General features: G+C 36.3%; 1 protein-coding gene across 2 annotated transcripts in view; it reads left to right on the forward strand.

The window, feature by feature from the left end:
- Nucleotides 1-826: 826 nt before the first annotated feature.
- LYN (LYN proto-oncogene, Src family tyrosine kinase) overlaps nucleotides 827-16,822 on the forward strand; it is a 41,589-nt gene continuing 25,593 nt past the window's right edge. For both annotated transcript variants that reach the window (XM_015812364.1, XM_015812365.1), the window contains exon 1: nucleotides 827-1,094. The gene's annotated coding sequence lies outside the window, so the exon portion shown is untranslated. The remainder of the gene's footprint in view (nucleotides 1,095-16,822) is intronic.

Here is a 16,822-nt window from a genome sequence, read left to right on the forward strand (position 1 = left end):
TGTTGTACACGCAAGCATGTAGATAGATAGGTACATATAAATTAAGCACAGACACGCTGTAACCAAAGAGCTTTTAATGACTGAATTACAAACGTGCTTCATAGTTAGTTACCTTCACACTTTTGAAAACAAAGACAACAAGAGACGTTAACCCCTTTTACCCATGAGCAGATGCTGACAGGCCAATATGACCATAGGATGTTCACAGTTGAACCGAAATGAATGTTTTAGCCCACTGAAATACCTGCCGCTGTGGTTTCTTGTACTTCCCCCCCTCCCCGAGAATAACCTCACTGACCTCAACAGAACTTTCCCCTGCAGATATATTCGGATTCTTCAAATTCTTGTTTTACATAGTTTGGGTGACATTGCTTGGAAACTCTAGGAACTGTAATCCGGAGGCTTCGAGAGGAACCCAGTCGGTGGCGGATTCGCGGAGGGAAATCGGAATAAAAGCGGCGAGGAAAGCTGAAGGGCAATCCATTTGGGTTTGAGACGCGCTGTGAGACCCCTGCAGCTTCTGCCCAATCTGTTCCCTCTTTTACGCAGCGAAGAAGCCGCTTCTACCCATTGGCGTGACTTGAGCACCAAAAACCGCACCTCTCTCCCACATCCCCCTCCCCCGCAGCCGCTGGCTTGCGCCCATTTGGGAGGACGCTCTTGTGGCTACTTGTAGACGCAACTTTCTTGCAAGTTTGGTTGCGCCCGCCCTTTTTGGAAAATGCCCACCTTTTTTTTTTTTAACTTCTCTTTTTACCCAGCGCAGCCCCCCTCCCCGCCCGGGCGCCCTTTCCAGAAGAACTATGCAAATTGCTTACGACCAGGAAGTAAAGTCGGAACGCACAGTAGCCTCTGCAAGGCGCCCGAGGTTCCTCTCTGCAGCGGAGCAGGACTGGCTGAAGCGAGAATGAGCCTCGCCGGTTCTTCTTGGTTAGGTTTTCACTTCCCCTGTTTTTAAGTTCCGAAAACCGGGCGGCTTCATTCTCAGAGAGAGGCTCCTTCTGGGCTGTGGGCTCGCTCTCCTTTTTCCCAGCCTCCGGGCTGAAGAAACGGTGGACTTAATTGGCGGAGTTCATCTCTCCACGCTTAGGAAAGTAAGTCCCTCTTCTTTTCCGACCACTTTAAGCGGTTTTTGGCGGCCACTTTCTCGCTTTTTTTTTTAGTCTTGTCCAGGCAGATGGCTTGTTTTGCTAGAGTCTGTGGAACTTTCTTTGATCCGACTACGATCTTCCTACCCGTCCGGTTCGACTGAAAGCTGCTTGGGTTAGTTGGCTGTTGCTTTGTTCGGTGTCAAATTGTCTGTAGAGAATTAAATCACAGTGGGTCGTTGCTTCTAATTTTCTTCTGACGGATGTGGGGTGCTTGGAAATAGTTAAAGGGAGATTTTGCTCTCCGATGTTGACAATTGAAGAGGTAGGTGTCTGGGCCCACTGGCTCCCAACAAGCTAATCAGTATATTGTAATGCTTGATTTTGGTACCGTATAGTCATGCGTGCATCATCTCTCCATCATTTTCCTTTTATTCAAGAATCTTTGCCTATATTTTTACAATATATTTTTTACAAGATATTGAAATTAACCCAAGTTAGGCAGACAATCTGCCCTACCGTAATTTAATTAACATATTAATATTTATATAATGTGAAATTAGAGGCAGTGGGAAGATCAGCCTTTCCCAAACCAATTTTCTCCAGACTATTAGATGTAGTTGGGTCAGACATTGTTTGAAATACTGACAATGCCTCGTACCAACCACAGCAATATATGATGCAATGAAGCCTGCAAACCTGAAAAATTGGGTTAGTTCAGAAAACCATTGATAAGCATATCATGAGAGCACTGATTCAATTTGTAAGTATTTCTTAGCTAAATTTATATCTCGCCTTTCTTTCAGAAGGTCAAGGCAAGATGTCTAGTTTGCTGTCTTCTCATTTGATCATGGCAAAAAATCCCACAAGACTGGGAGGAAGGTGACTGGCTCATAAGTCTCTGAACTGTGCTTCAGGGCAAAATTTAGGATTTGAATCTGGGTCCAGTAGTGTAGACATTATTTATTACAATATTCTTTAGAGGGGCTTTTAATGCATTCTCATATGGACTTTTGCCTGTATGGATAAGATAAGCTTGTTACAGAGGTTTGTCTGTAAAATTGAATAATAATAACATTAGCAAAGAGGTACAAATCATTTTTTTAAAAGAAGCTCTGAAACCATTTACAACATAGAGCCATTTCCTGCTTTGTTAATTAAATTCTTAATGCTTTGCAATTTGAACTGTATGCTGAACAGTTCTTTAAAAAAAGAGGAAGTGGTATACTAAATGGGCAGTTTATACAGCTGACCCTTAGAGGAAGTTTTATCTGTATACCATCTATGTTACAGTTGCATTAGCTGAAAGGAAGTCAGTGCTATTATTACAATAGCTCCTCTATCCATCAGTTTATAGGGAAGTCAATTTATGCAGTTCAGTTGTTTAATTTTGACAGACATTTTTTTTATTGTTTGGAATGTTTTGCAAGTGTTACTACACGTCCAGTCTTATTAAAAGTAGGTTGTCTTATGATATGATTGATTCATTACTTTAAAAAATATAAACCATACCAGATAAATTTACTGTTAGCTGTTTTACTCATTTGTACAGACTATTACCTTTTTCCTCAACTAGATAATACTTGTGAACACAATATGTTACTGTCTTACACAGTTTAATAATAATAGAGCTGCTCTTAGATATTAGTAATATTTTAACTAAATCATTGCTACAAGATGATGATATAATGTTCTTTTTTTAATTAACATTAATTATAGTGAGTTTTAAAAAAAATCTAGAAGACCAGTAGAAGAGCTGTCTTCAGTTCCTTATTTACCTGTTAGGAGGTTCTAGATCAGGGGTGTCAAACTGCCGGCCCGTGGGCCGGATGCATCATAGCGAAACCGTGCTCGCCCCATTGCCGGCAATGGCAAAAAAGTCACGATACGTCGCGACATGTCACATGACGTTGCGAGTTTGACACCCTGTTCTAGATACTTAAAGATTTACAAAAACTAGTCTTACTCTTAGGGTATTCATCTTAGCAATATACTTCTGTTTTGTTGCTCATTGGATTTCTCTTATTTCACAATCTTGATCTGGCTATCTGAACAATAGTTGTTTACTATTTAGCATTCTCATCCATTGTTTTTATAGCTTTCTGATACAAGCAAAAGTTAATGATTACTCAAAATGGAATGTTAAAAATTACTTATATTGCTGGACAAATAAACTTTTAGTTGATTTTATTCTTAAAAGGATTTTCTTTGTAACTTGAATCCAGGGAAAATTGTTTCCTGTTTTTTAAGTCATTAAATTAAAAAAAAATTGGAATAGATATTATTGTGTGCATGTGTTTGAAACATTTACTGCTTCAATGAATAAAGGCAGCATAGTGTATATTTTCTTATAGTTACAACCCATTTGTGTTCACTAGAAGGGCATATAAGTGGACAATAGTGGTCTTTAGAATAAATAGTGTTTGGTCACAAATTGCTTAATCAGTCATGAATCCAAATAATTCTCTGATTGTTCTTAGATAAGTGAATTTATATTGTCAAATTCAGAAGTTAAATTAATAAGTATATGTTTATACAGAATGTACTGTTGCAGGGTATCTTCCAGTTTTAAGAAGAAATTAGAAGAGATTAGTGGTAAAAGGGCAATTTGGATTGTCCTTGTACACATGTACATGTATTCACATTGCATATAGAGAAATCAGGATGGTAAAACAGAAGCAATTGTATCTTGGTGGCTAGAATGCTCCAGCCAAACTGTGACTTTATAGGTCATTCCACCCATCCATGCCCCCACATCTGGTGCATGCAAATTTAGGTTTAAAGAGATGTAGATAATTGCTGCTGTGTTGATTATTCGATGTATATGTTGGAATATAGTGTTTTGTTCATTTGTTTTATTGATGAAAATAATATTTATTTATTTATTAAATATATATGCACACCGATCTCACTACTAGAGTGACTCTTTGTCTCCATCCAACTTTTTCTAAAGTGTAAAAAAAATTCTATGTAAAGAAAAGGAAAAAATCCACATGATTAACATATGCAGATATATTTTGTTTGGTCAGCACAATGAAAGCACTGGAAGATATGAATATAATTATTATTAGATAAGTAAGCAAAGGCACATATAGTACGAAAGAGCTGAGAATTTCTTAACTTTCATCAAGATATATTCTGTTAAAGAGAAACCCAAGGAGTGTATGTCACTCTAGTAGTGAGAATGGCGGCATAATTTCCATCAGTAAAAATGTTCAGACATATGTCACTTGCCAGACCACCAAATATTCATAGTCTGCTTTGGAGAATAAAGTTACATGGTTAATTAATACAACTAGTCTCTAGGTTTGTAATTCCCCTGGTGACCAATCATGAAATCCCAGAATTCTCTGGAACCTCACCTGAAAACTTTTAACTTTTTTCAAGACATTTTGTGAAAATGGTCTCTATAATAGTCTGTTAAAATTTCAGATGAGTCTAGGGCAATCAAAAAGATTTGCTGCTGGAGTTCATTGCAAGGCACTTTTTGCTATTACCTTTCAGATACGTAAGATTGTGCCGCTTCTTGTTAAGAGTTTGAAAGTCATCTACAGTCATTAATTTTAAAATGTGAATGCTTTGAAATAAATGTCATAAATGGTCTGTTACAATCGCTGCTGTTAACAACCATACCATCAACTCTGGGAGGAGGGGCACATTAAAGGTCACATCTGTACTTATGACATCTGATGGGAAACAGGAGGTGGGCCTTTTCTGCAGCAGAATTTACTACCCCCCTCCCCGATGAATATCATTTGCCCCAAAGTGACATTAGCCCCAGTCCTAATGGCCTTCTAGAATTCTCTCAAAATCTTTTTTTTTTTCCAGTCAAGCTTGGGGATCCCATGAAAATAGGGAGCCCATGAGGTGATTGCACTGTGTGTAATATGTTGCTCCATTCTCCCACTGTCTTATTTACTGTATATGTTGAATTGTTTTTAATGGTTATTTTTATTTGTTTATAGTATTTGTTTTATGGCCCAGAATCATGTTTATGAGATGGGCTGCTATGTAAATTAGATGCTTAAGATATTTGAATATCAATTAAAAAATGAAGTTTTGCCTTTAAAAAAAGAAAGGTATCTGATTCAAATAGCTGGACAGCTGCCCTATTATAGTGTGGATATTGTGACTGAAGAACTGTAAAGCTATCCAGGTACTAAAGAAAGTATGTGTGTGGATAATATTTTTCATGGTTCCTTTTCTTGAAGTTTCATTATTGCATGTTAACACCAGCAGGAAATCCAGTGTTTCAGATAAATTTATTTTAAGTATTTTGCCACTAAAAACATGTAGGCTTGCTAAGTATAGATCTCTTAACTATCATAAAAATACTGCATCTTTTTAATTTCCCCTTAAATATATTAATAAATTGTTTAGATTGTTGTTTAACATTTTCTTTTTTGTTCTTTGGGCATGTTGCAACATGGTACTGAAAGCCCAAATATAGCCCGGATCACAATATTGTGAAGGGATATATTTTCCCTATTGATTTCTAATACACCACATTATGGTGAAGTGATGAGGCAGGTATACATTCCACTCACAAAGAAAATTAGATTGTTCTCTGTTAAGAATTCCACTTTTTCAATTGTGGCTCTGTGAAATTTCTTTGAAAAAGACTTTCCAGATCTAATCTCTTGGTCCTTTGAAAAGCACAAGTCTTTACAGGTAGTCCTTGTTTAACAACCATTTGCATTAGGATGGTGAGCAAAAATTAAATTTGTGATGAATTTTTGCATTTACAAGTTTTACGTGTCTGCAATGCACAGTAAAGCTGGAGTAAAATTATAAGCAAAGACATTTTCACTTAATGAGCACTTGCTTAATGACTAAGTTGCCAGTCACAATTGTGATCACAAAATGAGGACTACCTTTATAGTTGCTGGTGTATGTTGTGTAAACTTTTACAATCTGTTCTTTATGCCTGTTTTTACTAAATAAACCAGTAGTAATTGCAATTGCTTTGGGAAATGTAAACTTTGAAAGCAATATGTAAGTAGAAATAACAAATTAAATATTTGTATAAGTCTTATCACTCTGGATTCTAACACACTAGATCAATAATGTATGTTTTTATATTTGCTTTTCATGTGAAAGTTATTTTGCAGTGAGAGGCATCCTTTTATTTAATAGTGTTCTTTACAAACTTTAAATTCAAAATTAAGGCATGTATGAATTAAAATGAAAATGCCAAACAAATGGTTCTTATCACATAGATCAGAGGTACCCATCCTTTCTGCCATTCCATCAACTGTAAGAGGATGAACATGCTCCAAGTCCTTTTACTAACTTTGTTTTCTGATGGAGATCCAGGAAATTTGCCTGAAGCATCTGCCCATTGGAACATTGTTACCCCTAGAGCAGAGTTTCCCAAAATGAAGTGTACTTCCCTTGGGAATCCAGGGGAGGTGTGAAGGTTTTAATTTTTTCTTTTATGCCTTTGTTAAAAGTACTCTTGCATTATATGTTTTCATTGTTCATTTGTATTCATTTTGCTATTTGGATTATTAGGGAAGGTGTGTACATTAGGGAGGTCTGATTGCAAAAGGTTTAGGAAGCCCTGTCCTAGAGAATATAGGCCTGACACCAGTAGCATTTTGTAAATCCTTGAAGACTGCAGCATGAGGTCTGAAGGTTAGGAGAGCTGTTGGTGTAATTCTGTGTTTTCTTAAGGTTTGAACTGAGTTTGTCATTAAGCACCATTATTATTAATTGTTGGGTTATTGTTTCGCTTTTAACATTATGTAAGCAACCTATAGTCACAACTGCAAGGTTAATTGCTATGTAAAATACATAAATGATATAATAAATAATTGTGCTGAAGTACTCTTTTGATTGCTTACTTTTTGTGCACATAATTTCTAGATTTATATTCTCAGTAGCATTAAGGTTTTTTTTCCTCACAGACAAACCAAATGAAGCAATTAGCAAATGCAGCTAGGTAATGACCAAGTTCAGAAGACAAAATGTCTTTAAAAGTGTATGTGAATTTGCATATAGCACATGTTAGGAGTACTTTAAATGAAATTCATCTTCTCCCAGGATTATGCAAAAGATAGCCATATAAAGTTAGGAAAATTCATAGTTGGTTTAAGGCAGGGGTGTCAAACTGCCGGCCCGCAGGCCAGATGTTATGTTAAGGCAAAAATAAATACTATATTATGGCTTAGAATATTAACATGTATTTTGCTAATCTGATATAAAACCAATCAAATGTGTCTTATAAGTCTATAACTTTGTTATATCTCTTAAAATTGCATCCAGATCGTTGGTTAGGGGATGTTGAAATGTTTGCTATCTAAACCAATCAATCAACAGTTCTTGAGGCCCATGTGCACAGTTTCCATTGTATTTAAGAAACAATGCATACTGGAAATTGCAAACCCTCGTTTATCATGGAGAAAAGCAATTTGCTTCCTTTTTATTTATTTATATGTGCTCCAAAAACACAAAATAAAACAAACATTTTGAAAGCTAGTCAAGTGATCAGATCACTTTTGAAAACTGAGGACAAATAAGATTGGATGACCAACTGATTGAATGAACTCCTCAGACACAAACCTTATGAAGAGAGAAGGGAAATGAAATCTCAATAGGTTCCAACAATGTCAAGATTGGTTAGAATTCTGAGGAATACCAGAATATCAATGGGGATAGCCAGGGGTAGGCAACTTTGGCTCTTTTATGACTTGTGGACTTCAACTCCCAGAATTCCTGAGCCAGTATGGCTGGCTCAGGAATTCTGGGAGTTGAAGTCCACGAGTCATAAAAGAGCCAAGGTTGCCTACCCCTGGGATAGACAAAGGGAAAACATGCACATATACTAGACTAACATCAGAATAACCAATGAATTTTAATTATTGAATTCTGGTGATCCAATAAAAATATTTATATGTGAGAGTTTTTCAATATATCTAGTTCTACCTTATGTGGTATGAAAACCAGTCACTAGATTAGAAACCAAGAGACTGAATTCTAGTCCCGCCTCAGGGACAAAGCCAGCAAGGTGACTTTGGGCCAGTCACGCTACCTCAGCCCTAAGAAGGAGGTTGTCATGGTTGTGCATCTTTAATACATAGCAATCAATCCAGAGTCCTTTCGTAATCCTGTTGTTGTCAATCTAAAATAGGAAAAAAACAAACTGTATGAATTAAGAGTCTGACTTTTTGTATCCAACAGCAAGGTGATTTTAAGCCATGTTTATTCAACATGCACTAAAGAATCCAGTATTCTGTATATGCAGCTAGCTTTTTCTAATATTATCCTATAGAAAGTCCTCACTTAATGGCTACTTTGATTAGCAACTGTTTGAAGTTATTGTGACACTGAAAAGTAATTTTATATTGGTTCTCACACTTATAACCAGTGCAGCATCCCTGTGGTCACATGTTCATAATTTGGGCGCTTTGCAGTTGGTGAGTTTTTACAACTGTCTCAGCATTCTATGGTCACATAATCACCATTTACTTGCTTCACAATTGACTTCCAATAATTAGTGCAGAAGCTGGCAGTAAAATTGCACGTTGCAGTCACATGATTTCTTGCTTAATAACTGTGGGTGATTTGCTTAATGCCCATGGCAGACATGAGGTTATGTTATGTTTCACTTAACCACATTGCTTAGTGACAGAGTGACCAATCCCAATTGTGGTTGTGATTGTTAAGCACTATCTGTAGTTTTAAGATTATAGGAAACATATTCCACACTATTTGAACCAACCCTTTATTGATTTACCAGCTATTTAACTATGGCTATGCCAGAGAAAACAAATTACAACCATTAACCACAATCCAGACAGATTTGGTAATGAGCTTTGGCCCAGTGCTTGAAAAAAGTGCTAGATGTTCAGGACTCTTATGAAAGAAGATTACTGATTTAGGAAGCACAATCCAATTTCAATCCAGATAATTAACTACAACAAAATTAATTCTATAAGTTGTAAATTCATTTAAAAGTATATTTATGATAATAAAAGTTCTCTAAATACTAATCAATCCTGGAATCACATTTTGTTTGTTTGTTTATCAAATGTATATAATTATCCATCCCAGTAATATTGCTGTGGGTGACATACAATAAAACAATCGAACTTAAACATTAAAACAATAAATTGTAAGGTCATGGAAGAATGCATCAAAATCTCTCAAATAATGCAACATCTTACATTATCTTTTATATTCTTAGTAGATTTATCAATATTAATTGTTATATTTAAGATATTTCTTCTTTTTCCCAATTTTCATTGCCTTAGTGCAGCGGTTCTCAACCTATGGGTCGCGACCCCATTTGGGGTCGATCGACCATTTCATGGGGGTCGCCAAGCATGGCTGTCCGCCATTTTTTCCCCTTTTCCGGTGGGTGCCTTACCTCCCTTGGGCTGGGCCAGCTGGTGGTCTCTGCCGCTTGCCAGCTGGTGGTCTCTGCCGCTTGCCAGCTACGCCTCGGCCGGCGCAGGGGGCGGAACCACGCATGCGTGGCGCTCCTGGGCAGGTAAAGTTCTCGACTTACGACCGGTTAGGTAGTCCTCGACTTACGACCGGTTTAGTCCTCGACTTACGACCGGTTTAGTCCTCGACTTACGAGTGGTTGGGGGTCGCGGCATTAAAAAGGTTGAGAACCACTGCCTTAGTGTAATAAAAGTGTTTTGGATGTATAAAGCTTATTGATTAGGAGGTGGAGGCAATGTGTATACATGTAATTTTTTCCTTCTGAGCTTTAATGTTTATTGTAGCTTCTTTGTATGTTTATAATTTATGAAAACTATGATTCCTCCAAAGATAAAGTCTATAGCAGTATTCCATATCCAAGACGTAATCAAGTCATCTTAATTTTAAAAATCCTGCTTTTTCAGTTTCTTCTACTTAATAAAATCATCATTATTCAGAAATGATGCATTAAAGTACCTGCTAAACAGTACATATAACAGTTTTCTCAAAGCCACAAACTTTATAATATCTATAAACATCTGTAAAAAGGCTCTGAAGGCATCTCTATCACATATTAAAGAACCACTATCAGGAAATTACCTAGCAAAAAATGTTTTCTGTGTGCCAGATTCATGTTATTCCTGTTGAAGAGAACAGCAAACCAAGGAGCTATTAAATTAAATGTAGATGCACACTCTTGCAGTGCGGTCTAATGATTAAGGTGCTAGATGACAAACATGGAGATCCAAGTTTTAGTTTTCCTTTTTTGCATAGAATCCAGCCTGGTGACCTTGAGCAGGTCACTTCCTTTTAGCCCTAATCAGCATCACACTCTGCGGCAAACTGTCTGATAAACAAAACTCCTCATGTCATGCACTCAAAGCTTCAGAGAAAATATAGACAAGCACAGTGACAAAAACTTGAGTCTGGAACCAAATATATGTCCTATGATCTAAACCAAGATCCAAAGTTTGATTCACACAACCTTCAACCCTTATTTTGATTCACACAACCTTCAACCCTTATTAAATGCCATTTAACTTAGTATATGAAAGATGCAGTGGCTAAAGATATCATACCAGATTAGACTATGGAGTCCTGCCTTAGGCATGAATCTTTCTACATGGGTGACTTTGGATGGTCATTCTTTCTTAGTCACAGGAAAAAGGCAACGGCAAAACACTTCCAAAAATGTTTCTAATAAAACTTGTCTTGATGGTCGCCAGGAATCAAGATTAATTCAAAGGCAACAAACAAACCCTTAATATAGAGGCATTGAAAATAAATAGTTATTTGTTCTGAAGAATCTTTGGTTGGACCATAGAAATTCAGAAGAGCTGTACACTGATCTCATAATGCAATATTTTTCATTCAATATTTATTCTTGAGAATAAATTAAAATATTAAATGCCAATTAAAATATATTTTAATTGGCATTTAAATGCCTATTAAAATATAATGCCAATACCTCTCACATGCTAAAGTTATTACATACATTAATTTCACTGACCAAGCTTTCTATAACAGCTTTTTAACTTTAGGAACAATGTCAGTCTGTTGAAGCAATTTCAGTTGCCATCCTTATATACAGTATTTAACTAATAATTGTCTGCAGTTAACTGGGAATCCCAACCTTTTAAAATGTCATGTTACAAAGGAAATTACAAATTATCAATTTACAAATTATTAAAATTTAAAGAAACAAGAAAAAGGCATACATCACAACCATCCATATTATACTGAAACATATCAAAGACCAAAGCTTTCTTCCCCAAATAATAAGAGTGATTAAAGTAAAAAAAATCCTATAAAATATGATTTTAAGTCATGACACATATTCCAGTTGTCCTCTACACACAAATTAACAATAATGATCAACCAGTTACTAATGCTGTGTAAATCAGTAGGGAGGGAAAGGAAAGAATAATAAAGGGAATAGTATGTAACAAAGGCTGATTTAAAAAGAAAAAAGAAACAAGGCAAGAGACATATAAGAAGAAGAGAATAATGAAGTGAAACAACATACCAACATAGAAACAGCATTCATAATCTTTCCTATAACTCTTATTGTGCAGCAGTAACAACCAAATAAACAACACACAGTAATGCAGTTTTAACAGTTTGCATTCATGTAAAACAAAAAAAAAATCCTCCTTCAATCGAATTAATGCATGAAATTAATGAAATATTTTTTTTCATTTCTGTATGATTATGAAATGATTTCTGGTTCCTGGTCTGTATTTAGATGTCAGTGTGGCCAGCATTTACATAGAGTAAGGGGGTCATGACTCACTAATAATCTCACAGAGTTCAACATTTTCATACAGTCTGGCATTTGCACTTAGAACTGGAAGAGGTATGGCATCAGTCATAAAAAGGTGAGCCATTCCTGTTATATGATATCAGTCTATTACTAAGAAGGTGTTTTGTTTCATTTTTATACCTCACTTAATCCTGCTGGAATTTCCAAGAAGGAAGTAGCCATATTATAGCTGGATAGTTATTTATTTTGCAACTCTGTAAATTTATCTTCTTTATGTCTAGAATAGTTACGAACAAAGAGCAAATGAAAAGTATAACATTTAGTTCTATTAATAATTAATACTTTTTTTAAAGTTTAGCAAGTCCTTTTCCTAATGTCAAGAAAAAAAAGGATTGTGTTGGATTAGGGATAGTACGTTGTTCTGGAAAAAATTGTTTCCATGGGCCTTGGGAAACCTTAGTGCAAAGCTCTGTGATTCAAAGATGTGACTTGATACAAGACAATTCAGATATGCTCTTCTTTGAGGGGTCCTTGGTGCTCACTGAGCTTGGTTGTTTTGTTGTAGACGTTTCATTACTCAAACTAGGTAACATTATTAGTGCACTAGGCTTGGGTAATGAAATGTCTGCAACAAAATAACCAAGCTCAGAGAGCACCAAGGAACCCACATTTCAGCTCTGACCTGCAAACATTATCCTTTATCAATGATCTTTTGTTCCCTATCTACTCTTTAGATATAACTTCATGTTCTTTATATTTGGGGCATATTGTATTGTTGAATAACAAGAAAGTTAGGCTGTGCTGCTTAGTCAAACAAATACCATATAAAAACATCTTGTAATTAATGTCTGTATAATACTTCCTGGATGTATCTCTGAAATGTAGGATTTTCATTTTCTTTGCCTGTTTATATATTGACTAAAGTTTTTTTTACAGCTCACAATCACACACTCTGTATCCATTCAGTTCGTCTGCTGAAAAGAGATTTTGTTAGTTATTCCTTTCCAGTAAGTTTATGCTACCAAGATACTACTCTCCCCCATCCCTCACAGACAAAAAAACCCTCTTGCACAGTGATGGGTTTCCAGGCATGACTCAGATCCTCCTGACTGGTGAAGTTGCTGCTTAAATTATATACAAGGAACATTTCCTCTTTAAAGCAAGTTTATTTTATTCCTTGAAGCATCACCACAGAAAAGATGGTTATTGCTTAATGCTAAAAAGAGGCTAATAACTAGCAGTGAATGCCTTGCTCTGACTTGTGATTATATAATATTACTTTAATATCAATGTATTTGGGAGAAAAGATAATTAACTGCTTTTCTTATAACTCTGAATTTATGTCACATTTATTTAGAAATAACTATAGTAATGATTACAGTGGACACATTTATAAGTTATATATGCTGTTCTTATTTTTAAAACTGCTGGGAGTTCTTGATTACAGCTGTATGCAAATTTAATAAATACATTTAATTTTTATCTTTTGGATTCATAGCTTTTCTACTGACATCCACTAATGCTGAATTTATTTTGTTTTAAGGCAACATTTTTAAGGAGAATAGAAGCTATCTTTATAAAGTAACCTGCATTAAATAAGCGACATATTGACTTCCATCTTCTATTTTTGTAGCCACTTCAGACCTAATTTGAGCTACGGTAAACATCTAGAAGGGTACAATGTTGATTAGAACTTCTGAGCAGAACCTATATAAATCGCTCAAGTGTATCTCTAGTAAATCAGGGATTTTAAGCTCCCAACCACCAGGCCACATTTGGCCTCCAAATATTTTGTGTGGCTATATTCACACAGCAGAAGAGCAACAGTTGGAATCAAACAGGTTGCAGATTTGTGCCAGGTTCCATGGATCTTCCTTAGGACTATGGAAAAAACCAAGCTACATGCCTAGATGGGACAGTAGTAGCCCCCACTGAAATGCCCTCGTATCTGAAGTTGGAACTGTCAGTTTGCTCTAAATAGCTAGGACCAGCAGTACAGTAGTGGTAGGGATAGCAATAGCACTTAGATTTGTATACTGCTGCACAGTGCTTTACACAACTCTCTTAAGTGGTTTACAAATGTCAGCATATTGTCCCCATCAATTTAGGTCCTCTTTTTACTGATGTCAGAAGGATGGAAGGGTGAGTCAACCTTGAGCCGGTCAGATCAAACTCCTGGCTGAGGGCAGAGTTAGCCTGTAATAAGGCATTCTAATCAGTGAGCCACCACAGCTCCATGAATAGGATAAGGCTGCTTTCCTTTATCTGACTCCTGCAGACAGCAAAGGACAACAGGACAATGAAACCAGGATCACTAAGACACTCTTTGTCTTCAGTTAACCACTAATATATGAGAGTATGGCTACCTCAGTAATGGAGAAAAGAGACAAGAAGCAGCAGCAATAGAAGAAGTGGCATTTCTCAGTGAGCTCAGTAAATTTGATCAAGCTACCTCTTCATGGGAAGGTGATGGAATGCCATTTCTGGTCTTCCCTAGGAGATATACCCAAATGGCTTGTGCTACTCTTGGCATTAAGTTATCTTCACACTTACACACCCTTCACATACACACAACCCAAAGGACTGGTACTGATTTCTTCAAGAATTGACTAAAATCTATTGCATTTAATTTGAAAACCCAACCCAACATGCTACTGTACTTCATAGTTATAATGAGAAAGCTCCAAGTGGCGATTACCTTTTCCCTATGTGGTTGATTGTACTTATTTAATAAGTTTTTAGTCTGTTTTCCTTTATAAATAAACTGAATTTGAATCAAATCTGCAGGAGTTGCAGCCTCTTCTGAGAGATGGTATATGCCAAATGGAAGATGCAACATTTTTTCCTTTAAAGAAAATTGCCAAATAACATTCTTAATTCTGGGTAGAACTGGACAATTTTTTTTCAGACATAGTTCCTTTTACTGAGGAGATATATCCTGCCAAGTTTCCAGTTTGGTTACAGGGTATGTTGTTATTCTATAACAACCAAAGCAAATAATGGTATTCTGGTTAATGAAAAATGCTGCCAAGTAAATAGACAAAGTGAAATAGTGAAAACAGAGCTCTGTTTTGTGGGGGTTGGTGGTGTCTATAAATGTATGTTTAATGCTAATCTTCATTTTTGAGGCAGTAGAGACTTTTGAATCAGCACATAGGGGAAGATTCTAAGAGCCTTTGCACTAATAAACCTAGTGCTCACATAATTATCATGACAATTTGAGACTCCAGATATAGACAGTACTCTATATTAAGAAGTTCCAAGTTATATAGCCTATGGAAATGTATTTCATCCTGGCAGGATTCACATGCATTGAGGCACTGTGAAATTCATTTGGTTTCAATCAGCACAAACAACGAAGCTAAACAATTGTGGTTTTCACAAATAATTTTCTACTATTTGTGAAATAGTAGGAAATATGGTAGGTAATATGAACCTAGTGTGGATTTGGAACCATTTATCCATCAGTTTTAGTAGTTTGTGTTTTGATTAGCAGCAGCTCTTCCTTTGTTTATTTTTTTAATTTTCTATCTTAATAATGTAAGAAGAGACTGGACAACCATTTGTCTGAAATGGTATAGGATTTCCTGCCTGAGCAGGGGGTTGGACTAGAAGACTTCCAAGGTCCCTTCCAACTCTACTACTACTGCTGCTGCTGCTGCTGCTGCTGTTGTTGTTGTTGTTATTATTATTATTATATCCAAGACTCTTTTAAATAATGATGTCAGAAATGGAACATAAAATTATGGTGTATATGCTTTAGCATTAATTTATAACAATTTTTATTTTGAATTGTTTCATGCTAACAAGATCACATTGTTTCTTTCCTCTTGTCAGCATTTACTGCAGAATGCTGGCTTTCTATGCAGTGCAGCAGAAGTTATGTTTCCCATAACAATGAGATTGCTTTAAAGGGATGTTGCCATAAGAGAGTAAAAGTATGTACAGATCTTTAATTGGCTGAGCATATCCTAATATTAATCAAAGAAAGGCATATCTGATTTCATCCGAAAAGACACATGCCCCTATAATGGAATCGCTCTGTGGCCATTTCTTACAAAGAGAGAAGCAACCTAGAACTAAGGAGAAACTTCCTGACAGTTAGAACAATTACCAGTGGAACAATCTGCCTCCAGAAGCGGTGAATGCGCCAACACTGGAAGTTTTTAAGAAAAAACTGGACAGCCATTTGTCTGAAATGGTATAGGGTTTCCTGCCTGAGCAGGGGGTTGGACTAGATGACCTCCAAGGTCCCTTCCAACTTTATCATCATCATTATTATTATTACTTGTCCAATATTCAGAGATACTCCATGGAATGTCTTATAAGGCCTATAAAAATTTTGCATTAAAATTTTGTTGATATTTAAAGAAAGATGAAGTAAAGTTGGTCTATTTTGTCAGATAAGATGAAGTTTGAGAAGCTGATGGTAAAAGCTGCCTTTTCTTGTTTCTTCTGCCCTTATCTACAGGTATCACAATAAAGACTATCTTTGGGTAATAAGAAGAATGTGGGGGGAAGGAAGAGACTATACAATACAATACATTTCTGAGCTATCCCTTTGTTTTTTTTCCTGAAGATATTTCTTTTTCTGTTGTTTACCTAATTCCAGTATCAGAACTAGTAACAGAGATGTGCTCCGAACAACAGACTGCCAAGAAATAATTAACTGGCAGACCTGTGGATATCAGGGGAAGATCTGTGTTCTTTGTAACAGCTGTAGCATGAATTTCTTACCCAACAGCACACTACCTCCTTTTCTCTCTTCCTGTTGCTTTCCCCACAGTTTCTTCATCTGTTCCTTTTGCTGCGTTAGCAGTTTTTCCAGTCTTTGGCAAATTTTACTTCCCTCCTTAAAGAGTGCAAGCTGTTCTCAAGAAGACAATCAAAAGTTCTAAACTTTGGAGGGCTGCAATAACTAGTTCACAGAGCTTTTGGTGGAAAAAGTGGGAGAGAGATAGTGGTAGAGAAAGGAGAAAGTCTCCAGAAAGTAGACTAACTGAATAAACAAAGATGATTTTAAGGGTACGAGGAAGGATTT

The sequence above is a fragment of the Protobothrops mucrosquamatus genome, unplaced genomic scaffold (assembly GCF_001527695.2).
Source record: "Protobothrops mucrosquamatus isolate PMUCROS unplaced genomic scaffold, P.Mucros_1.0 scaffold79, whole genome shotgun sequence".
Lineage (NCBI taxonomy): Eukaryota > Metazoa > Chordata > Lepidosauria > Squamata > Viperidae > Protobothrops > Protobothrops mucrosquamatus.